Below are 25,085 nucleotides of genomic sequence, written 5' to 3' on the forward strand. Positions count from 1 at the left end.
TCAAATGGTGTCCAGGATTAGCTAAGAAAAGACATTAGCAAAATGATTGGGCTTTCACTTCCGATCAAATTGCTACTTATTCTTCCTTTGGTGAATACTCTAGCTTTAGACACAATCAACATTCTCGTTTGCCTTATCTTACTCTTTTCCCATGCAATAAGATACGGTTTCTCTATGTGAGATTCCGCTTAGATTTGTTTCATACTAAACTTTGCACCAAACATTGGAAAGTTAACCCAGATTCCACTCTTGCCACTAATTGTCGTTTTTGTGGCCCTACGGTTCTCAGGAATCCCTTAAACATCTCTTCCTGCATTTCTCCTACTTTCAACAACAGAGATTACACATCATGAAAGACTTTCAAGTTGCTCTCTCACCATTTGCTCAGAATCTCATCTGGATGAGATGCATGTGGGGTGGAAGCAATGCAATTATACTTGCCACAGGTCACCTGCTTAATTGCATTGAAATTGAACTTAAAAGGCTCAGCCTGGGACAATACCATTCTCACATGTGAAGCATTGTACCCTTCTTTGACACAGGTTGTGTGATATTCTTCAACGATTGCAAATTGAAGTTTTGGTTTGGGCCAGAATATTTTATTGTTATATACAGTGTTCTATTCATCTTGAATTCCTGGTTGCAATACACATTCTTTATTTACATTTTTTAATACCTTCGTTCTAATACAGATATGGCTATGTATACTTTTCTACTTTGCTTGTATGTTAAGATATCATGATGTTTGTCTATCAATTTTGGAGACAGGCAAAGTGGTGTATTGCTTATGTCATCTCTTTTGATTTCTATTTGGGTATGGTTCTATTTTTTATTTTCAGCATTATTTTATCTCTTTATGGCAATGTTGGCTTTTCCTTAGATGTAAGTGTGACTTTTACTGATGAATGTGTGCTACATTCTAAAAGCTAGTTTTAAAACTGGTGTGATATTTCTTTTGCATAAGCTTTTTTTGAAAAAAAACATTGTTATGCACTCTTCTTTGAAATATGGCTTATTGCACTGTTTTTATTTTTATTTTTTTAATATCTTTCTTTGTTTACATCCAAATTCATACATGGATAACACCAAAGAATTTGAACAATAACATCTTCAAATCTCCCCATACAAGCCAACACATCAATCGCATTTCAAAAAGACATACATTAATAGAGGAAACATCATAAATAGATAATGAAATTAATGAATAAGAAAATAAATGCATACATTGAATCAATAATGTTCATTGTGGAATCAATATATATACATAATTTTTACAATTTTACTACTTCCCTAAACATATAGACAGTACAAAGGACACAACAACACAAACATACAAAAGAATACCTCATTCATCCTGTTCATCATGTTTCACCCTGCCACTATACAAATCAATGAAAGATTCCCACAAATACCAATATTCCCATTCTTTAGCCTGTTTCTTAAACAAAACCAATTCAAATTCAGATAACCTAACCACATCATTTATCCAGTCCTCCACCTTTGGCTTTTTCCCCAGATTTCCAAAATGTCATGATCTGCTTGACTGCTATAACTAATGTTTTATCAGTCCAATGTCCATACAAACAAGGCGTCAAACAACAGTTACTTTTTGCCAATAACAAAAGTTGATATGGCTCTCTCGGAAATGAAACTTTCAAAGTGATATCCAACCTATCCAGCACCTCCCTCAGAAAGTCAACACTCTTGGACAATGCCACAACATATGGAGTAACGTCCCCTTCTCTTTTCCACAGCCCCAACAAAGATCATCATTAATCAATCCCAAATCACACATTTGGACTGAGATCCAGTATAACCTCCCCAGAACCATCTGATGGACAAGACGTAATTTAAGATCCATCTTACTAGTATATCCAATTTGCCACAAATAATTCCAGGCATCATCACTTAATTCAAAACCTAAATCTACCTCCCATTTCCGCTTCAATGCGTTCCAAGACTCTAACACGGAATCATCATCTCTCATAAATTTCAAATATGTAGAAACATTACGAGGCGATAAGCGAAACATATCCCAACCCACCGGCTCCTTTTCAATCGAGATAGTCATCATACTAAAAACCTGAGTTAGAAGACTTTCCAATTCCCTATACCTATTCCTCTACCTTACACTCAAATGAAACATACTTTGAAGGTCTTCAAAAGATAATAAATCCCCATCCCTCAAAATTCCCCAATATCAAAATTCCCTTTGAAACCCAACTCCTCCAGTTCAGAACTCTATTATTTATTTGTAATGCAGAATTATACCAAATTGAAGAATTATGATTCAAAAATATATTACCATCAAAGTTAAGTATCCACCATGACATTAAATCTTTAGTCACCTTAACAGTTGGTAAAGTAGGTAACCCAGTAGAACCTCTAGATATTTTCCCCACTTAGAAGATATTATCCAACCTAAATGGCAACAAGGCACCTCTTTCTACAGTCAACCAAATTGGTTCATCTTTTGACTCTACCTTAGCATATTGAGCTGCTTTTTTCCGAATAAAACCCCTATAATACTTTTCCAAGGTTGGATACTCAAACCCCCCTTCCTTGGTGCCCCTCTGCAAAATATATTTTGGAATCTTAGGTGCCCTCTTCTCTCCCCAAAGAAAATTCTGAAAAACCCGATCAACTTTCTTAAGTAATTTTTTAGAAAAACTAAGAGGAAGAAATGTATAACACACACAATTTTAGGCAGAAGTGACATTTTAATAGTATTAACCTTTGCCCAGATCCCTAAATCTAATCGTGACCACTTTCTAATATCTCCCCTAATTACTTCTAATAATTTATCTATATTAAACTGAGCCATTTTCCGCACATCTTTGATCAAAAAAATCCCTAAATATTTCACATAACTCTCTGACCACCTACAATTGCATCCTTCAAAATCACCTCTTCTAACCGCCATTGACAGAGGAAACACTTCCGTTTTATCCCAATTAATTTTATATCCTGAAAACTTGCCCATACGTTCAAGTAAATCCTTAAGAGCCATACTACCCCTCTCCGGATCAGAGAGCACTACTACCATATCGTCCGCATACGAGAGCACTTTTACCTCTTTTATCCCAAATCTCAGACCATGCACTGTCTGTTCGTAATGTATCAAAGCTACCAAGGGTTTCAGGGCAAGATTAAATCAAAAAGGTGATAAGGGACATCCCTGTCTCATACCTCTACTAAGGCTAAAAGCATCGGCCATTACACTATTAACCCAAACACGTGCCACTGCTGAATCCTGAAGACAACGAACCATCCTCCTGATCCTACTCCCAAATCCCATTTACCCAATAGTAAATTCCAGAAAATCCCAATTCACTCTGTCAAATGCTTCCTCAGCATCCATGAATGTTTTAACACTCTTGTTTTATACAATTTTGTACATAATATAATGTAATACTCTAATTTGTAAAGGTGCTTATGCAAAAATACAAAAAAAAATAGTGAGGCAGTTCTGCTCAGAGAGGAAGGGTCTTGCTGCATTGAGCAGTTTGGAATGGTAGGCTGCAGCAGACGCAATGGCGTTGTCCTGCCTGACCATTGAGAGGTTAGAGTCTAAGTAGGAGAGGTTAGAGTCTAAGTAGACCCACAGGGATTTGACCACTTGGGAAACGGGAATGGGAGAGTTATCAATCATAAAGGAGCAATACTGTTTGTCGAGTTTATTTATGGTTGCAGGTGATCCAATAAGTAGCAGCTCAGTTTTTTCACCGTTAAGGCACAGCCAATTTTCTGACCCCCAGATTTGGATCGTGGAATATATGGCGTTGAGGGTTTCTGTGTCCGATTCATAGTCACCGGAGAGGGGGATGAGGAGCTCTGTATCATCAGCATAATTGGTATAGGTAATGCCTAGCACGTCCAGGATTTTGAAAAGTGGCCTTGTGACTATTCACGAGGCCACTTTTCAACATCCTGGATGCGCTAGGTATTACCTATACCAAATATGTTGTAGAGGGTGGGTGAGATGCTGGAGCCCTGCGGGACTCCACATTTGATGATGCTTGGGTGAGCTCAGGCGTGGTTAGAGAAGACTTTCATGACTCAATCCTGGAGAAAGGAAGTAATCCAGGCTGTGGAGGTGAGATGATGACAAAGGGTATTATGGTCCACCAAATCAAAAGCCGCAGATAGGTCAAGGAGCAGAAGGATGGCTGGTTTACCAGAGTCTCTGAAATCATCAGTTTGATTTTTAAGGTCCAAAGGAGTGGTCTCAGTAACGTGGCCAGGACGGAAACATGATTGCTGGAGACCCAATAGGTTATTAGCTTCGAGAAATGTTTGGACTTGCAGATAAGATGCTTTGTCGAGGATCTTCATTAGAAAAGGGACTGTGGTAACGGGCCTGTAGTTTCCTGGTAAGTTAGGATCTAGTGAAGGTTTCTTCAGAAGAGGCCGTACCTAGGGTTCCTTGAGGCCGGTTGGGACATGCCCGTTTTGAAGGAGGCGTTGATAACGGCTATCAGGAACGGGGCGAGTGTGGTGGCGCAATCTTTGATGAGCTGAGCTGGGCATGCATCACCTTTACAGTTAGATGGTCTAATTGATTTGAGGAGGGCGATGACTTCTTGTTCATTCATTTCTTTGAAGGAGAATGGAGGAGAGTTGAAGGATGAGCTACTCTGGAGATAGGCTATTTGGTGGTTAAGGGCCTTTTGGTGTACTAGGATTTTCTCCTGGGGGTGTGGAGCTTGTGAAGGGCTCAGGGTGCCAAACCTTCCAGCGGATCACCAGCGGTTCCTCGACTCAGCTTCGTAGTTGCAGGATACTTGGATCTTATCCTTTGTTCAGTGTGAACTCAGGAGATCGACCTGGTAGTGGTGTTTCCAGCCTCCTCTTAGCCAAAGTTCCCTTTGCGCCAAAACAGAGAGGACCCAGTGGACCTGGGGAAGGGGCAAGATGGCCAAACGATAGGACAAAGAACCTCGTGGCATGGCCATTTTGGAGTCAGGCCACCTATTCGTGCCAAACGCGGTTAATGCAGTCCTGTCCATGACACATCTGCACAGTTCATAGAAAGCCCACCGAGAGTATCTAGGGCCTTTGGAAATGACTATAGACCCAAGTGTCCTGTATAGTAAGATACATTGCACACTTGTTACATGTTGCACAAAAGTTGCAACATGAGGAAAAGGACTAAGGGAAACAGAGTCTCCCAGTACTGACTGTCTTAAGGGCATGTCAGTTTCCCCATAAAAAGTGAGCGAAAGCCCAGAGGAGTACCGCAGAAGGCTGTGCTTCTCTGGCAAAGTCAGTCAGGGATGTCTAAACAGCAGCAAAAAGTTTGGGGATTGACACATGGAGGGAAAACTACATACACATATGAAATCTTTCCTAACAGTGGCACAGTTTTTGAAGAGTCTTGTTAATTGCATCCCTCCTTCGGCTTTTGTAGTCTCGGACTAGGATCTGAATCTAGTCCTGACTTTTCTGATAGCAGCTTCATTTGAACCTCTGCAGTCACGACCAATCAGGCTTGTCACATTAAAACAGTCTTTTGGGTGGCATTCACATCTGCTAGAAGGGTCAGCAAATTGTAGGCAGTATCTTGTAAAGCCACCATCCTGAGTTTAAGCACAAGGTCTCCCTGAAGGTGCCCTCTAAGTTTTTGCCAAAGGTGGTATCTGAATTCCATCTGGGCCAGAGGGTAAAGCGGCCCTCCAGAGCTTCTTGATTTAACTTCCACCCCTCCTCCAGCATGGCTACTGTTTGGGAGTCTCGCAAGATGAGAAATCTGTGGGAGAATGCAATCCATTGAAGGAGAAATTACCTACTACTAATGTTCTTTCTATGGATTCTTCTCCCACAGATTCCTCATCGCCCTCCCAGCCTTCCCCACTTGGAAGTCCATAGGGGGTAGTCTTAATCTCATTCTGCTGGCGCGTTTCTGTGTGCGATGACATGAGGAGCAGAGTGCTGCATTTCAGATAGTAGCAGTTGGCTGCTTTCCTTTTCTGCCCTGCCTCTTCTGGTTTCGTCTCTAAGGTCGAGATATTGAAGAATGAAGTAAGCAAAGAATTGTGGTTTGCTATGGGTGGTGTTTATTTATTTATTGAATCAAATCAAAGTTTGAGCATCTCCTAGGCCAGCCTGGTACAACAGTCTTGATCGATGCCGACAGTCACCTTATCGGTGCCCAAGGACAAGCCCTGGTTCAGTGTAGTTTGCGGTAAAGTTCGTGGCACAGATTCCGTACAAGGTTGGTTGGTAGAAAAGTTAGTTCAAAGAGAAGGACAAGCCCTTGGATTGGAGAAAGATTTCAAACACTTTCACCGCGGCTGAGCGAAACGCACAACCGGATTTGCACAGTACCTTAAAATGGAGAGGGAGCTGTAGCTGAGGCGGACGTTCCTGGTGGTTCCTGCAGGCTCACGGTTCCTGAAGCGACTGTCGGACTTACACAAAGTAGGAAGACTGGAGGGTCCTGCGCCACCCAGGGAAGAAGCCAACAGCAGAGCAAAAGAACGAATAAAAATTGCGCTCCTTAAAACCCAAGCAGGGTCTGACCTTCCTGGCTCTCTGGCCCACTGTAGCTCTGTACAGCGAATTCGGCCAGAGGAGGGATCCTGGCTTGCAGTTTGGGTGAATTGGTTGGTCCCACCAGCTCAAGGGAAGAAGTTTCCTGGAGGATCTTCTCTGTTGTCGGATTTGGAGATTCGGACCTGCAGCAGGGCTTCCCCGGGCAGTTCAGTCGTGGTAGGGGTCCTCTTCTTCCAGTTCCTCATTGGTTCTTTCGTTCCAGTGGCAACTCTGCTCTTCCAGTCCCAAAGACCTACTTTTTATGCAGTTTTCCCCCATTCATACTGCCTGGCTGTCAATCACAGCCCCCTTAGCCAATCAGACAAGAGTGCGACTTGGGTTACTAAGGCAACCCATGGCAGGGGTCCGAAGATCCCTCTCACATCCTGCCTACCTAGACTATCAGGCGCCTTAAGGAGGGCTTCTGTGCAGAAACCCGCGAAAAGACAGCAAACAAAGGAATCATCCCCGGTTTTGCGTGCAGAGAAAAACACGAGAAAGATTTTAACAAAAAGAAATGGTGAATAAACCTACCCGGAACCAAAATAAGATGTATTTGGTCAAGCGGGTTTATGTTCGGGGCTAATATAATAGCCTAAAACAACACCACGTTTATATAATATAATCGCGGTGGAAAAGTTAGGGTAGATACCACTGCCACCAGCCAAGTTAAGGGAGCCGAAACAAGGCTCCAAGAGGCACAGACCGAAAGGGATAAGAATTAACCCTTTCCAGTACTCCATGTAAGATGGTGTGTACTGGGTCTGCAGTTTAAAGTGACTGTATAAAGTTAATGACAACTTTACCTGTTTCTGTGGATCAGTAGTCAGCCCCAGAAAAATTGAGTCATTCGGAAGTCTCAAAGACAACCCTGTGTCACTAAACTGAAGGTGCTGTGTAACGCACACAAAAAGGTGGTGCTCTGGAGTAGGTGGGGCTCCAGTGACCAAGATCACACAAACAGTGAAAATACACACAGCAAACCACATGTAAGAGTGGGAAAAGGGCTCACACTCTTACCAGGTGAAGAGAAAAAAAATCCTTGAAATCCATCAAAGCTGCTGAGGGACTCTTTAGGTAAGGGAAATCAGCCATTTATGAGAATTCTCCCTAACAGTCGATCCCTTGTTCATTGGAATAGGGGGTCTCTATTATTTCAACGATCAGGCTCAGCTCTTAGAACTAGCGCAGGTGCTTCACGATGCCAGCAGGCTGGACACTCCACCTGACCTGGAGTTTCAGCAAAGCCAACCCTATACCCACACCTATGCCAAATTTAGGGCACTGGTATAGAGGGCAGTTGACAACTTCGGATGGCAGACTTCTTCAGTGCCAGTCCAAGGGTACAAACTTACAGATTTACTGGACGATGGTCCAATTACGGAACAGAACATGCCTCAGAATCCAGCTATTTCCGACCCTGTAGCCTCTCTGTGGCAGCATCCCTGTTCCTTACCCCTGGTCAGCACCACCATGACCCGAAAGTATAAGCCGACAAGAGGAGACCCATAATTTCTGTCTTCTCACCCTTCCCCAGAGGTTCTCATCATGCATGCTACCACAGTCTCCACCAGACCAGCATCTTTGACTTCAAATCTTCCACCTGATAGAGAGGGCAAGAGAATTGACGCCATTGTCAAGAAAGTTTTTACATCGGGTAGCATGGCTCTGAAACACACAAACATGGCTAGTGGTTTTCTGAAGTACTCCTTCAGCCTCTGGAAAGCAGTAGAAACTGCTACACAGTATATTCCTGAGGGGGAAATGCAAGATGGCTTCGTACAGCTGGTGGAGGATGGGAAAGAGGTGACCAAGCGGTCGCTGCAAATGGGCCTGGACGTGGCCGACTGTGTGGGCCAGCCGATGGCATCAGCGATTGCTTTGAGGAGGCGGGCCTATGTGAGGTCTTTAGACTTTTTGCCTAATGTCCAAAACAAATTGTTGGACATGCCCTTTGAAGGCAAACTTCTTTTCGGCCATAAGGCAGATGATTCCTTAGAGAAATGTAAGGTCTCAAAGATCGCTGTGAAGTCACTAGGCCTAGCTGCACAGGAGGCCAAACCTGCCTTCAGCTTCGCCTCCAAGGGTAGAAGCTATAGGCATTAAGTGCCTTACAGCAGGAAGGCACAGGCTCCGGCCGGCCAGGGCAGAAGCATTTCTCGTGCCCCAGAAGGGGCAAGGGGCTTCCAGGGGCCAACAAGCAACAGTGGATGTGACTCTGCCCTCTAATCTGGTATGATTTTCCCCTCCCACGACTTACCAGTTGGTGGACGGGTGGCAGAGCATTAGCCCCAATGGCGGGAGATTACCTCCGATGCCTGCGCCCTGGAGCTCGCGCGGTGGGGCTATTATCCAAACCTCTTAAGGAAACCTCTGACAGACTGCCACCACCTCCAAGCCAACTGGGACAGGAGCTCCAGGAAGAACTGAGAGCCCTGTTGTTGAAGGGTGCTGTGGAAGAGGTACCACCCGAGCAGAAAAGATCGTGCTGGTATTCTAGGTATTTCCTTGTGCCCTTTTTGACCTCAGAGCCTTGAACAAGTTCCTGGAGAAAGACAAGTTCAAAATGGTGACTTTGCAGGTCTGGCTGTTGTCTGTAGATCTGCAGGATGCTTATTTCCATGTGCCGATATATCGAAAACACAGGAAGTTCCTGAGGTTCCTCATAAGGGACAAGCACTATCAGTTGAAGGTGCTTCCCTTTGGTCTGACCTCCTCTCCAAAGGTCTTCACATAGTTCATGACAATAGTCGTGGCTGACCTCAGGAGATCCGGAGTCCATGTATTCCCATACCTGGATGACTGGAGAAGTCGGCACAACAGGTTTTGTCTTACCTGCAGGACACCTGCTCAATACTCCACATGCTGGGCTTCTCCCTGAGCTTGAAGTCCCACATGACACCAGTCCAGAGGCTCCAGTTCATCGGACCAGTCCTTGACAGTCGGGTTGGGAAAGCCTTTCCCCCTGGGAGAGAGCCAATAGCATTGCGCAAATGGTGAACCAGTTCCGGAACCACACTGCCTTACCAGCAGCTTACTTCCTCCGCCTTCTATTGCCAGAGGCCTGGCTGCACATGAAAACTCTTCAGTGGCTCCTACAGGGCCAGTGGTCTCGGTACCTCAGAACCCTTTCAGACTTCCTTGAGGTATCCTGGGCAGTGGTCGACCTTGGTTGGGGAGCCGACAACAGCAATCTCATGGCCAGCGAGCCCTTCTGGCCTCAGGTCCTAATGCTCACACAGGCGTCTTTAAAGGGTTGGGGCACTCACTGCGAGGACTTGCAGCTGAACAGCCTTTGGTTGCCAATGGAAGCCAGGTGGCACATAGGCTGGAGTTGCAAGCCATCAAGTTAGCCCTCAGATAATTTGCTCCGTCTCTGAAGGGGAAGCATGTCCTGATTCTGATGGACAATACAGTGGCCATGCACTACCTGAACAAGCAAGGTGGCGTGTGCTCCCTCCTCCTCTGCAGAGAGGCAATGCAGCTGTGGTTCTGGCTATTGGAGAACCGGATCTCAGTCTCGGCAGGTCATCTGGTGGATACAGAGAACAGTTTGGCGGATGCTCTGAGCAGGCAGAGCACGATCTCTCACAAGAGGGAAGTGTGCCATGAAGTCTTAGTGGAGGTCTTTACTCTCTTGGGTACCCCATCAGTGGACCTGTTTGCCTCAGAGCCCAACAGGAAGTGCTGACATTTTTGCTCAAGGGAATTCTCAGGTAATGGTGTGATAGGGGACGCATTTCTGGTGAATTGGACCTTCCCTATCTACTATGCCTTCCCTCCATTTCCTGTCATCCCTTGGGTTCTCAGGAGGCTCAAGAGTTTTGGAGCAACAATGATCTTTATCGCCCCAGACTAGGTGAGGACGTGGCACTCAGACCTTCTGGATCTGACCATCTGCTTACCTATCTGGTTGCCTCGGCACCCGGATCACCTTACCAAGTCGAAAGGTCGGGTGCTTCACGTGAACTCGGAATCCATCCATCAACCTACCTACATGCATGGCTCTTGAGTGGATGAGATATGATGACTCGGACCTCTCTGAGGAGGTGCTTGGGTGTGGCTGGATGCACACATACCATCTACAAGATCTCTGTATGTGTGCAGGTGGAGAAGATTTGGGGCGTGGTGCAGGGAATGCGAGATTGATCCTATCTCTTGCCCCACCACTTCAGTGATGGAGTTCCTTCTGTCACTGGCCTCAACAGGTCTTCGGGTTACCATAGTCAAAGAATATTTGGGGGCCTTGTCAGTGTTTAAAAGGTCCCCAGATCAGGGTTCATATTTCACGATCCTGGTGATAGCTCAATTCCTGAAGGGCCTTGTGAATTTGTTTCTGCCAACTCCCTTTGTTGTCCCAGATTGGGATCTTAACCTGTTTCTAACCTTCCTGATGGCACCCATGCATACCTGTTCTGTGTGGCTACTCTCTTTGATGAAGACAGCCTTCTTAGTGTCAATAACATCTGCTAGGTGGGATAGTGAATTGCAGACCGCCCTTTCTGCAGTTCTTTCGGGAGAAGGTCTCACTTAAAGTAAGGCTGGGATTTCCACCTAAGGTGGTGTCTGAGTCTCATCTATCACAGGCCATAGACCTGCCAGTCTTCTACTCACCTCTGCACCCTTCAACGGAAGAGGAGCGGTTCCATCGACTAGATCCCAAAAGGGCCCTGAGTTTCTACATCACAAGGACGTCTGAATTCCAAAAATCTGACCAACTCTTTGTGGCCTATGCTTTAGCCTGTCAAGGCCTGTCAGTAATGAAGCAAACACTATCCTGGTAGATCATTTTGTGCATAGCAGAGTGCTATCAATCTAGAGGCAGCGAGCTGCCCTCTGGCAGCAGGGCACACTCGACTAGAGGGGTTTCTGCATCACTGCCTTAAAAAAGGGAGTCCTGGTTAGGGATATTTGTTTTGCAGCAACATGGTCCTCACTTCACAATTTGACTAGACACTATAGTCCTAGATATTGCCCATGGGACAGATGCGCATTTAGGCAGCGAGGTGCTGCGAAATATGTTAGCATAACTTTCTGCCCGCCTCCTTTGTCTCACTGATTGGGGAGTCTATCAGATGAGGAATCTGCGGGATAAAGGCAATCCATTGAAGGAGAAATTACTTACCGTAATGTTTCCTTCTCCTACAGATTCCTCATCTCCCCACCTATCCATCACGCTTGGAAAGTTTGGTGGGCATCTCTTCTTAAGTGGGTTGACAACTGGTGATGGTTCTGGGATGACCGTTTTCTGTCTTTCATGCTGCATGTTTTTTCTCTCTAAAATAAAAAATAAAAATGCTCAACTCTCTTTCTGATGCCACAAGTTGTGGTGTCTTTCACATGGGTTTTTCTTCCCTTAGGAAGTTTGTTCTATTGGATCTATGTGATCACTGCGCCCCCGTAACTGCGACGGCCGAAAATGCCGACACCAGTTACGGCGCAGTGCAGTGATCGCATAGATCACTGTGCCTGCTTCCCCCGGGCTACTTTAACCCTCCCGACTCCTCCACTCACTTTTAGGGCGGCACACGCAGAGTGTGCCGCCCTCCCCCTGCGATCCCTGCATCGTCATCTCTTCCCACTAACGTGGGTTAGAGCTGACGCGGCAGGGTGCTTTTTTTTCCGAAATGGTAAGCTGGGGATACCCCCGCAACCCCCAACCCCCGTTACTGCACCCAGGTAGAGCGGGGGACACCCCCGCAACCCCTTCTCTGCTTGGGCGCAGTAAATGTCATCCTCAGTTGGTGCGCCTCCAAAGTCACAGTGACTGCGGGGGCGCACAAATGAGGGCGACATTTTTGTACGATACCGTTCTATTGACCTCTTATGGGCTGGTTAGCCCGCTTTTTTCTCTGTTTTCCTATGCAGCGATCGGCTCGGGGCGTTGGGGGAGTGGGAAACTGAGGTGTGGGGCATAGTAACGTGGTATATATACGGTGCCTGATGCCACGTTTGGATTGACGATCAATGGCTGAATCTAGGTCAATTACGTCCCCTGTCAAAGTTTTCCTGAAGCAGCAGAGCTGGATGAAGATATCAGATGAGTAATCTGCAGGGAAGAATCCCTAGAAAGAAAATTATGGTAAGTAATTTCTCCATCTCGACTGGGTAGTTGGACTTCCTCCAAACTAAATAAGTTGAAACAAATAGATTGAGGTGTGGCCAATTCTGGTAGTCGAGCTGTTGAAGTAAGACGTCTCACTAACATGGGTCCGAACCATGTATATGGTGTTTACATCACAGTTCTGACACTGCTTGTGGCAAGTCAGACTCGGGAAACAGACAAGTGGTCATGATTCAAACTTGTGTTTTATTGAACTCAAGCAAAAAGCCTGTTCTACCCCTGTCTCTAAAGTGTATCTTGGCCCGATCTAACAAAAAAATTAAAGAAAATGGTGCTTTGTCAGTAAGTCTTACAAACCTAGCACACCCCTCTGCCCCAAACACCTAATCTAATCCAAGCACTGAGCCTACCATTAATAAAAAGGACCAATGAAAGGTTGACTAGAACAGGTCGCTAGGGGGTTCACACCTCAATAGATGAAATGGTGGTTGGCTTCTGACCCCCACCCAAATGTCTCTGGACCTTTCCAGGCCTTGTGCTTGACAGAATAGTTCTGAGTTCCAATACAAATGTATTTTAAATATTTCTCATTGCCTTGTTCGACAGTATTTGATTATTGTTAGACAGGCATGGTATTAGGAGAGTTGGCACAGACAACATATATATATTTAAAGCAAAACTTTATTAATAATCAGGATGGTGTAACACCTAACTAACCATATGCTATAGTCGGATTTTTCCTGTCTAAAGAAATCTAAGTAAAGTCTGAGTCCACAAGTCCAAACCAAAAAGTCTGTCTGTGTCAAAACCTATGCTTGTCCTCACAACTGCAACAAAAATCTAGTGTTGACTTTCCTCAACCAAAAATATAAGTGTTCAAAGTAAATGTGCAGCTACTGGCAATTTTTAGGTTGTCTAGAGTTCTTTGTCTCAAGTTCAATACAGTTCCAATGTACTTCGTTTCAAGGAGGTTTGATCAAATTCTGAAGTTAGATTCTGTAGGTTCACAGGCATCACAGTTCACATCAAAAAGAGGGTCTTAGGTTTATCTTCCCCAAGTTCATACAACTCTGTAGTCTTGGGGCTCCGTTCTCCAGGATAAGTACGCTCCAGTTCTTTAGTGCTTAGGGTTCCCTTGCCCAGGATGTATACTGAGCAGTTGATTTGTTTCCTCTGTTCGCAAGTTCACAAGCGAATACAGGGTCCGTTTGAACCGTCCTTTGGTTAGCTTTACCCAGGGCACACGCTTCTTTGCTGCTTTTCCAATACTTAGTGATTTCTGGCCTAGGCGCAGTTGTCAGACCACACAGTCCACCCATTACAGGTCACGCAACCCACAATCACGTACCTTTTCTGTGATTTGACTCTTGGTGTTGACAATGTTTGTGTTCGGAAACTTCCTGATCTGTCGCAGTAGTTAGACCACATGGTCCACCCATCACAGGTCACGCAACTATAAGTTTCCCCAAAGCCTTTGTTCAGTAATCTTCAAGAGAAATCTTCATAATTGCAGCATTTACTTGGTTTCACTCAAACCACAACTTTCCTGCCACTCAATATTCAATAAATGTAATGTTATATTCATCACGATAGCGTCTTTCATTCAGTTCTGTTTTCAGTAAATGTAATTTAAGTTGTGCGTGCTAGAATGGCACTTTTTATGCAATTCGGCATTCAGTAAATTAAATAGCACCCTTCATTCAGTACGGCATTCAAAAAGTGTAGTATTTCATTACTTCTGTGAAGCGTTCAAGGTCCCTTGGAGCGCTCCCGCGTTCCTAGTGTCTCCTGACACTTACCGGGTCTCTCCAGCTGAGTTTGGTGGTTCCTCCTCATGCAGGAGACCCAACTTGCCAGTTCGCTGTGTGCTCGGCTCAGCACACACCGGCCTCCGTGCTTGCCTCCACGTCTGCTCCCTGACAGCGCCTGTTGTACCGCTTCCCTCACAAGGGCTCCCAGTCCTGCACAGTCACCTCAGCAAAACTCTTGGGATCTTTGTCGCTGTGTCAGCACTTCGGCTTCTCGCTCTTTAGCAGGGCAATTCCTCAGCTCTTTTCGTTCTTTGGTTGCACCTCCCATGTGCTTCTGGATTCCACCTTTTATACTCTCCTCTACTACTAACAGGCTGCAGGTGAAATGATTGTATACTCAGTTGCCTGACCCTGCTTGAGCCTATTAGTGACGTGCCTGATCGTCATTGCTGCATGCCTCTAGACCACTCTTCTTCGTTCCAGTACCAGAGTGGTGTTTAGAATAGGAAATCTGTACTATTTAAATTTGTCTCTTCTTCTTCTCAGTACTTAGGGGAAAACTACAGAGGAGGAAGGGATAAGATTAGCACTAGGCCATAAAGGCTAAAGGAGGGGAGGATAGGTCAGTCACAGGAAAGGGAAATATCGTGTGTCACCTTAGGGTACCCTCTATCCAATCCCCAAGGACCCTCCACTCAGTTGATCCTCCCTCGCTTGTCCACCCCCAGGGTCGGGATCCAAAAGCGATTGCCCTTCCCTGGCTAACTGAACAGAAGATCCCCAGGGAGTAGATGTGAGAGTACATTCAGGGTTCTCAAATATTGCAATTAATTGCTGTGGGGTATGGTTTCTTTCAACCTAGGGGTCGTCTGTCTCTATTGCCACCTTCTCGTCCTGCTTTTTTCACAGCTTTTTGAGGTCTGGACACTTTGGTCCTGTGATAAATTGTCTTACCCCTTCTTGGGGTCATTTGGCTTTCATCCTACCAAGGGTCTTCTGGTTTCTCAACCCACCTGGGGTTCTGGATCTCTGCCCTCCTTCCTGCTCCCAGGAACAGCTGTGTGCCGTCTATATCATGTCGGCGTTCATCGGAAGAGGCAGTCTCTTCGGCTCTTCGACGCGAGGTTCTCCACAACGGTTCATCATGTTGGCCTCCTCTTTGGTCAAAGGGTTGTTGGTCTGCCGATGTCATGGCCTGTGGGGGCTGGTCAAGCGCTTCTGCTCTGGGTGGTTCTCCTCAGGTAGCTGTCAGTCTGACTCCAGACAAGTCCTAAACTAGCAGCATTCTACTGGCTCCTTTGCATCAGATGCCTTCTGCGTCAAGCTCTCCTGTGTTTCTGGCCTACTGGAGGCTTGTTCGACAGACTTCTTCTGGTGTTGCTCATGGGGTGCCTTTATGGCCCAAGCTGAAAACGAGATTGGATGATAGGTTGATTTCTCGTCACAAGTGTCCGAAAGCACACAAGCAATTTTTAAAGGGTCATACAACCAACAAACACATGTAACATTTCACATGAGGGAGGATAAATAAAATCAATTTCTGGGGATTCCTTGTCCACTAAGGGGGAATCACCACAGTGGAATCCCACTTTCCCTGTCCCCTAGGGAGTGTCACATAGGGAGTGTTAAGTTTAACAGGCTCACCTCCCTAGTCCAAAAGGGTGTGGCTCCCTCCTTGGAGAGAGAGGACGAATTCCCTGGATTAGTCACAAGAGCAGTTTGCCAAGCAGTTTTAATTTGCCATGGTACTATGATGCTGGAAATGCATCGGAGGGACACAGCCTCCGTAGCCTTGTCCTTTACTGCTTTTTATCGTGTGTTCTGTCGTGTTTTCCACGCAGGAGTTCATGTGGGAATCCTGGCGGTGTAGCTCTCTCTTTTGGTTTGGTGAAGAGATCCGTGGAATACCCTTATTGCACCCATAGGTAGGGGTAGAACCCTGTGCCCCTAGTGTATGTTTTTGGGCACCTGTGTGTGACCCACAGAGCAGGGTACAGGCTGGTGGCAGCTCCGTGCTGAAATGACTGGTGTCCTGAGCGTCCTCCATTTTGGGATGCCCAGGCCCTGTCATTGGAATCGGTAGATTACTGATGGAGACAAAATGGCCCCCATGGCCTCTTGCCTTCCATCACCTGTTACCTTGAAGCCCTGCCTCTGTCCCTTCCCCCAGACTGGCTAGAGCCTTCTCAACGACCGTATCTTGTGGGTACGCCTATGGGTGGGACCTGGGTGAATGGCGTGTGTGACAAATATACATTCTATGTTGTGGCTTTCTAGTATCTGGTGGTTGACACAATGGTTGAGACTCCCCTCCCGAAACCGGTATGAATGCAGCTTGGTGTGTTGAATGGCTCGGTACTTGTCCCAATACACATAACTTGTTGTGAGTGTCTGGAGAGAAGTGAATGGCCTGAATACCTTGTGTGCCTGATTGGCTGCCTGTCTGCATGAATGCCCGTAGTCGTGATTGGATGCTTGAGTATGACCCAGCAGAATGAATGGGAGATCAACAGTATATCTGGGGATCTCTCACTGCTAGGAATCGTGTTCGGAAGCTGGAGTCCACTACGAGTAACTGGAGTAACTGAAGCTTAACCTTGAGCCCTGCTGGACGAGAAGAATTTCTCTTGCTCTCCTTCGCAATCTGAAAGCTGTTTTGCTTCAAGAACTGACCCAGAGAGGACCTGGTAAGGCGCCCTCTTCCCGAGCTACAAGGGACCAACGTGCACAGCTGATCTTTGCCTAGGCTCCTTGGTAGACAGACCTTCAACAGGCTGCCGACCTGATACAGGGATTGCTGCGGAACTCCAAGGAGAAGCGCCTGGACTGTTGTCCACCACTGTCGCCGACCGCCGTCGCCGTGCTCCCGTTACCTAAGAACGTCGTTGATCCAAGGACGCTCTCGTCTGCATTGTTGCTGCTGTATCCTGCCGGAGAAGGCCTGACCGTTGTCGCGCCGAGGAGCATCCACCAGTGGGTTTCCCGCCACCCAAAGACCACAGACGCCGACGACTCGACGCCCTTGCTGGCCACAGTTCTTCAACTCTTTGCGGTCCAGAACTATTGACACCGAGGTGCCCCGCACGCCTCTTCCTTGCAGGACGTTTACGCTTCCCGTCAACGAGCACTGCTAGGAACGACGCAGCCACTTCACCATCGTAGCTCAACCTGTTCTCCGTCGGACGTTAGACGACCCGTGACTCCTGCCTTAAAGGGAGGGCACTGAAGAAGGGTTGTCGATTTCCCTGACGTGGAACGCTACAACGCCAGGTACTTTCGGGTTGTAGAACTATTGGAAAGTCTAGTGCGAACAATATATGGACTGGGCTTGTGTCTTTCTTCTACAGGTTGCCCAGGTGGGGGGGGATCTCAACACGGAGCTGTGTTTAACGGTAGCTACCAATATTCCGCCTATTGCTCAACCATCTTGCTTTCCTTCCTCTCTCTACTGCTGGTTTCATCTTTATTTTCATCTGTGTGTCATTCTGACCGTATGCACTTTAATAAGATCTAATAACGTTAGTGGTACCACTGTAGAATTGTATATATATTTGCCATTGTTGATTTCTGCGTACAAAGTGAGTTATCGTGATCGTGTACACCTCCCTAAATAGTGATTATATAAAGACTGCGTTTTAACCGATACAGTGTGTGGACATTCCTTTGTGGGTGCTTGGAGACTACACTGTACTTAAGAACCAGCTCGCATAACCTCTTGAAAAGCTAGGCCTTGATTGCTCGACTAAGTCTACCAATACTAGAGAATCTTGGCAGGGGTCTCTGTGTCTCCCCTCTACCATATAGAGAGCGGAAGTACAGATCCCCCCTCCAGTCTTCACATGTACTGACGCCATTTTGCCTCTGTTACTGTCTTTTGGGAGGTTGTGAAATTATGGCAGTGCCGGGCACATTTTTACCTTATGCCTGCAGAAAAAACAAAAATGTAGACTTTGCCAATGCTTGTTATCAAATTTTGTATTTGTCAGGGCTAGGACTTGTGTAATCTTTTAGGTAAATGGAATATACAGGGATGTTTTTCTGTTAATGTTGAGGCTGCTCCATATTCAAAACTAACTGTTGCACCAAAATAGTTTTTTTTGTTCTTCTTTTTCTATCAAGGCCCAATATTCCAGTACATCAACAGCTCTTCTTAAAAGTGGATTTGTAAGAGAAGATGAAGTTCCGAAATTTAAACAAGATCTCACAGGTACATATCGCTTGAGGAAAATTAATATAAACATTAAAGAATATTTGAAAAATGCTTTTGAAAATCGTCCGAATGAATTTACAGAGAAATATGATACAATTCTCCTGCCATGAGATGCCTGTTCGGGAAAAGTTGGAAACCGCATTGCCATAAGCCAAAAGACTTTGGGAGTTAGATACAGAGGCGAATATGGTACAATTCAATGGATTGCTTTTCTCCCACAGATTCCTCATCTTGATTAATGGATATCCGTCCACAACTCTGCTGCTCAGAAACCTTTTCCACAGAGGGCGTAGTGGACCTCGACTCGGCCGTCGATCATCGATCCGTCTTGCGCGGTGGTCGATTGTCACCTCTGGGAGTGACATCAGGCGCCACACAAATAACACGTCAATACGCGCATGCCTCAGTTCCTTCTTTTTTCCATGCACTCACATGCTACATCGGGAAAATGCTTGAGTTTCACTCAATGTTTTTCAGTAAATTTACCAAATATCTCAGGTTTTAAGCAGTGCTCGGATTACAAAGCCAAAATGTTGCTGACTGACCCACATGACGTCTGTTTTTGGTGTCTGGGTTCCACTCACGACACGGAAGCCTGCGCGTCATGTGCCAAGATGCAACCTAAGTGCCTGCGAGGCAGAGCCTGTAAGCTGGTCCTGGGCTGACCGTCGCCGAAGTCTCTAGCGCGGTCTCTCGTTCGGTCATCTGAGGCCGAGACTGAGGAGCCCACTCGTCCCGAGACCGCAAGAAATCGAAAAAGAAGTCCCACTCCAGAACCCAATCCTCATCCTCTTCCTCATCGAAGAAGAAGCGACGCCACCATCAGTGGGATTTGGATTCTTCCTCGGAGCGAGGTAAGCCCTCTAAGGGACCAACCACTCGGGAAGAGTGGGATTTGTTTAAAAAAGAAATGCTTGATATGTTTTGTCAACAGCTGCTGTCGACCACTCCCGAACAGCAGGCCACGGCAGCAAAAGCAGCACTCGGTACCCCCAACACCACGCTTGGCAAAAAATCAACTCCTTTGGCGCCGAATGAGCTTTCGAGCTCCATGGCCTACGGAGCCAGGAAATCGCCATTACAAAGTCTCTCGCACAGCGCCCATCGCCCATTGGAGCTACCAGTGTCGAGCTCTAACCGTTCGGCTTCTAGGGCTCCACTGCAGGCTAACCCCTAGGCCTCGGCATCTAGACCTGTGGAGCTGAAAGATATGCCTTGGACGTCGACCATCAACATCAGCACTTTTCAACCACTGTCACGGACAGGGTTTTTCGACTCAATGAGATCGATTTTCGACACCGATCAAGCCGAAGAATGTGAAGAGGTCGACCCCATCTTTGTGGGATCCGGCGGCATTGACTATTCCGAGGGCCGATACAACTTGATTCCACTGGCTCAAGGCCTTCAAGATGCCAATGGGTTGGACACATCTCCAGATGTTGAGATGCAACAGAAACAATCATACACTCACTCTCATGTCAAATTCAGGACATTGGTAGAGAAAGTGGTTGACACACTCTGCCTCAAATCATCTGCCATTCCCCATCAGTGGTATGACCGTCCTGGAGGAGGGCCCAGCTGTTGAACACAACATGCCCTTCAATCAGGCCATAGCTGACCCTTTGGCTCCCATCTGGCAGACCCCTTGCACTTTGCCCCCCACGAGTATCAATGTCACAGAGAAGTACAGGCCGGCAAGAGGGGATCCCTCTTTCCTCTCAACACGCCCTTTCATGGAAGGGTTGGTAGTTCAGGGTGCCACTACATCCTCAAGTCCGCAGAATCCACGTCGAATCTCACTACAGACAGGGAATGGAAAAGGATTGACGCTTTGACCAAAAAGGTGTTTACCTCCGCAGCATGGCCCTTTAGGTCACAAACGTAGCTTGCGGTTTCACAGTTTTCTTATAGTTTGTGGAAGACAGCAGTGCATGCAGCAGAATACGTCCTGGAAGGTCATATGCGCGATGGATTTATACAGCTGGTGGAGGATGGGATAGAAACTACCAACCAGTCCTTTCAAACAGGCCTGGCTATTGCTGACTGTGTTGGCCGCTCCATGGGTCAGCAGTAGATATGAGAAGGCAGGCCTATTTGAAAACTTCAGGCTTCTTCCACAATGTACAAAACCGCATTCTTAACATGCCTTTTGAGGATGAGATGCTTTTCGGACAGAAGGCGGGTGACACTTTGGAGAAATTCAAAGAGTCTAAAATTGCTGCTAAATCGCTGGGTCTGGCTGTGCAGTTGAATGAGCCTGATTTCAGCTTTGCCTCCAGAGGCAGAGGCTATAGGAGCTATGTGCCTTGTGGCAGGAAACTGTAGCCCCCACAAGCCAGGTTGGGGCAGAGGCGTTTATTGTGTCCTGGAAGGGGCAGAGGAGCTTCTAAGGGACAGCAGACAGCTTTGATTTTCCCCTCTCACAGCATACCAGTTGGTGGACGTTTGGCAGGGCATTGGTCCCAGTGGCAGGAGATAACTTCTGATGCCTGGGCCCTGTAGTTTATTTGGTGGTGTTACTGTCTCCCCTTTTTGAGAAAACCTCCAGACAGACCCCCGTTTTCACTGATCCAACCGGGACAGGAGCTCCAGGAAGAACGGTGAGCCCTTTTGTCGAAGGGTGCTGTGGAAAAGGTACCTCCTGAACAGAGCGGGTCGGGCTGGTATTCCTGGTATTTTCAGCTGCTGAAGAAGGGTGGCGGTCTCAGTCCCATTCTGGACCTCAGGGCCTTTGAACAAGTTCTTGAGGAAAGACAAGTTCAGAATGGTGACGTTAAGAGAGATTCTCCACGCTCTCGAACTTCAAGATTTGCTGGTGTCGATAGCCCTACAGGATGCCTATTTCCATGTGCCCATACTGCAAAAGCACAGGCAGTTCCTGCGGTTCCTCATAGGGGATAAGCACTATCAATTCAAAGTGCTGCCCTTTGGGTTGACCTCCGCTCAGAGGGTCTTCACCAAGCTCATGGCGGTAGTCATGGTTCACCTCAGGAGATCCAGGGTCCACATATTTCCTTACCTGGATGACTGGCTGATCCAGGGAAGTCAGCCGGGCAGGTTTTATCTCATCTAGAGGACACCTGTCTGCTACTGCACAGGCTGGGCTTCTCCTGACCTTGAAGTCCCACGTGACACCAGTCCAAAGGCTTCAGTTCATCGGGGCAGTCGTAGACAGCAGGCCAAAGTCTCAAGTTCATTAGAGCAGTCAGACATTTGTATATGGAAGGCTTTCTCACCCGAGAGAGAGCCGAAAGCATAGAGAAGATGTTACATTTGTTCCGGAACCAAGCAACCTTACCAGGGGCTTCATTCCTCCCCCTCTTTGGTCTCACAGCCTCTTGTATTATTCTAGTGCCAGGGTCCAGGCTGTGCATGAAATCCCTCCAGAGGCTTTTACGGGATTAATGGTCTCGGTATCTGGGAGCCCTCATGGATCCTCTACATGTGTCCAACCAAGTGGTCCTAGACCTAGGCTGGTGGGACAACCCGCAGAAACCTTATGCTGGGGGTACCCTTCTGGCCCCTTTGGTCTCAGACCCAGTGTGTTCACGGATGCGTCACTGAAGGGTTACGGCGCTCACTGCGAGGACTTGCAGGTGAGCGGCCTTTGGTCGACCATAGAAGCCAAGTGGAATATCAACAGACTAGAGTTGCAAGCCATCAGGCTAGCCCTGAGGGCTTTCGCCCCGTCTCTCAAGGGGAAGCATGTCCTCATTCTGATGGCCAACACGGTGGCCATGCACTATCTGACCAAACATGGTGGCATGCACTCCCGTCCCCTTGCTAAAGAATATAATCGCGGTCTCTGCAGTTAATCTGGTGGGGATGGATTATGGTTTGGTGGATTCTCGGAGCAGGCAGAGCATGGTCTCGCACGAGTGGGAAGTGTCAGGAAGTCTTGCAAGAGGTCTTCTCTCTCTAGGGTACACAGCAGTGGATCTGTTTGCTACAGAGTCCAGCAGGAAATGCAAACAGTTTTGATTGAGGGAATTCCCAGAGAACGGCTCACTGGGGGATGCATTTCTGGTGGTTTGGACCTTTCCTCTCGACTTCGCTTTCCCCCCAGTTCCCATCATTCCATGGGCTCTCAGGAGGTTGAAGAGATTCTGAGTGACCAGGAACTTGATCGTCCCGGACTGGCGAGGCGAACGTGGTACTCCAATCTCCTGGATCTGACCATCTGCCCACCTCGCTGGTTGACTCAGTGGCTGCATCTCCTGACCCAGTCGGAAGGTTGGGTGCTTCACCTGACTCCAGATTCCCTCAATCTACATGCGTGGCTCTTGAGAAGATGATATGATGACTGGGACCCCTCGGAGGAGGTGTTTGAGGTGTTGCTGGCTGCACACAGACCTTGTACGCGTGCAGGTGGAGAAGATAGGAGGCGTGGTACGGTGAACGTGAGATTGACCCTATCTCTTGCCCCACAGCTACAGTGATGGAGTTCCTTCTGTAATTGGCCTCAGCAGGCCTTCAGTTTACCACAGTCAAAGGGTATTTTGCAGTCTTCTCTGTGTTCAGGGTTCTTCCTTCACTATCCCTGTATTGGCTCATTTCCTGAAGAGCCTTCTCAATAAGCTTCCGCCAAACCCCTTTTGTTGTTCCAGATTGGGACCTTCATCTGGTTTTGACCTTTTTGATGGCTGCTCAGTTTGAGTCTATGCATTCCTGTTCTTTGTTATCCCATAAAACAGCCTTTTTGGTTGCAATCACGTCAGCCAGAAGAGTTGGTGAGCTGCAAACCGCCATTTTTTGTTTTTTTAGAGTAAAAATTTCTCTCAACATCAGACCTAGCTTCCTTCCAAAAGTTGTTTCTGAATTTCATCTTTCACAATCTATTAACTTGCTTGTGCTAAACCCCTCTCCACACCACCTCGAAAGAGAAGCAGCGTTTTCACTGTCTTGACCCAAAAAGAGCCTTGAGCTTTTACGTTGCCCGTACATCTGAGTTCCGGAAGACGGACCAGTTATTTGTAGCCCATTCTCCATCTTGCAAGGGTCTCGCCATAACAAGTACTTTCACGTTGGATTATTTTACGTATATTTGAGTGTTAGGCAAAGAACTTCCGCAAGGGATCGCGCGCATTTAACCAGAGGGGTTTCAGCTTCCACAGCCCTAAAGAGGGGGGTTCTTGATGGGGACGTTTGCTGTGTGGCCACATGGCCTTACTTATGTTCACCAAGCATTCTGCTTTCGATGATGCCCGCGCGGCTGATGCCCGCTTTGATAGGGCAGTTCTGCAGAACCTACTTGTTTAATACTTTCTACCCTCCTCCTTTAGCCTACCTGCTTGGGGAGTCTTTCAAGATGAGGAATCTGCAGGAGAAAAGCAATCTATTCAAGGAAAAATTACTTGCCATAATGATCTTTCTATGGATTCTTCTCCAGCAAGATCCCTCATGGCCCCTCCCAGCCAAAGAAAGAGATCTACCACCAACACATTACTTGGAGTAGCGACTGACCCTGAAGGGAGTTGGAGGCGGAGGAGCGAAGAGCTTGTGTAGGCAGGTATTTCCGAAGGGGCAGTTGAAGGTATTGGTGACCCAGGCTCCAGAAGGCCTCGTGGACAATGCAGAGGGCCTTAAACTTAATGCTTGCAGCCACTGGGAGCCAATGAAGAGATTTCAGGGCTGGAGAGATACAATCCCTGGGCTTCAAGCCAAGGACAAGTGTCGCAGTCCTTTTCTGGAGGAGTTGCAGAGGGTGGAGAGTAGTGGCAGGCATATTTAGAAAGAGGCTGTTGCAATAGCCTAGATTGATTCAGAGCTCTAGAGCCAGTGAGCTTCTGAGGGAAGGAGAGGAAAGGGAGTATACCCCTGAGGAGGTGCTGTTGAATACTCCTGAGGAGGTGTAGTTGGTAGTTTGATTTCTTAGAGACATCAGGGATGTGTGGAGAGAAGGAAAGTGTGGAGTTGAAGATGACCCTGAGGTTCTTAGCCTCACAGGTGGGAGCAGGAAGAGGGCCAAGGAAGGCCGGCCAGAGAGTGACAGGAAAGGAAGGTGCAGGAGTGCCGATGAGGGGGATCTCTGTCTTCTCCAGCATGGGGTCTGGCATGGATGCACATGCTCATGAATATTCCCCGTCGTCAGGCTGGGAATCCTCGGTAAAGAAAAAATCAGTTTCAGTTTAGTTTCTGAACTGTCTTTCTACTAATAACCAATCACTGGTCTATGGGTCATACTTCCCCCAGCTAATGACTGCCCTCTACCTAAGCCCCTCCTCTGGCAGCCATCTTCAGATTTTTACCGCACGTTCAAGTGTTGGGAGTCCTTGTGCTATAGCTCTCAAGCTTTTGCTGCATTTTCGCGCTTTTTCAAGGAGATTTTCTCATTTTTCGGTTAAATCGAGCCTCAAGTTCCAACATTTCTTCTTCCGATCAACGGGGACCCGTTTCGGAATTTCCAACGCCCCTCAAGGGTGAGGTTTTCATCGAGTGACGCTTCTTGGAGGATTCCAGAAGATCTGAGGCCTACCATGGACGCGGCCCAGGACAAGGGTAGCTCGACGCTCGACGCCCGGATCCA

This window comes from Ambystoma mexicanum, chromosome 5q, assembly GCF_040938575.1.
Source record: "Ambystoma mexicanum isolate Mex_15411 chromosome 5q, UKY_AmexF1_1, whole genome shotgun sequence".
Classification (NCBI taxonomy): Eukaryota; Metazoa; Chordata; class Amphibia; order Caudata; family Ambystomatidae; genus Ambystoma; species Ambystoma mexicanum.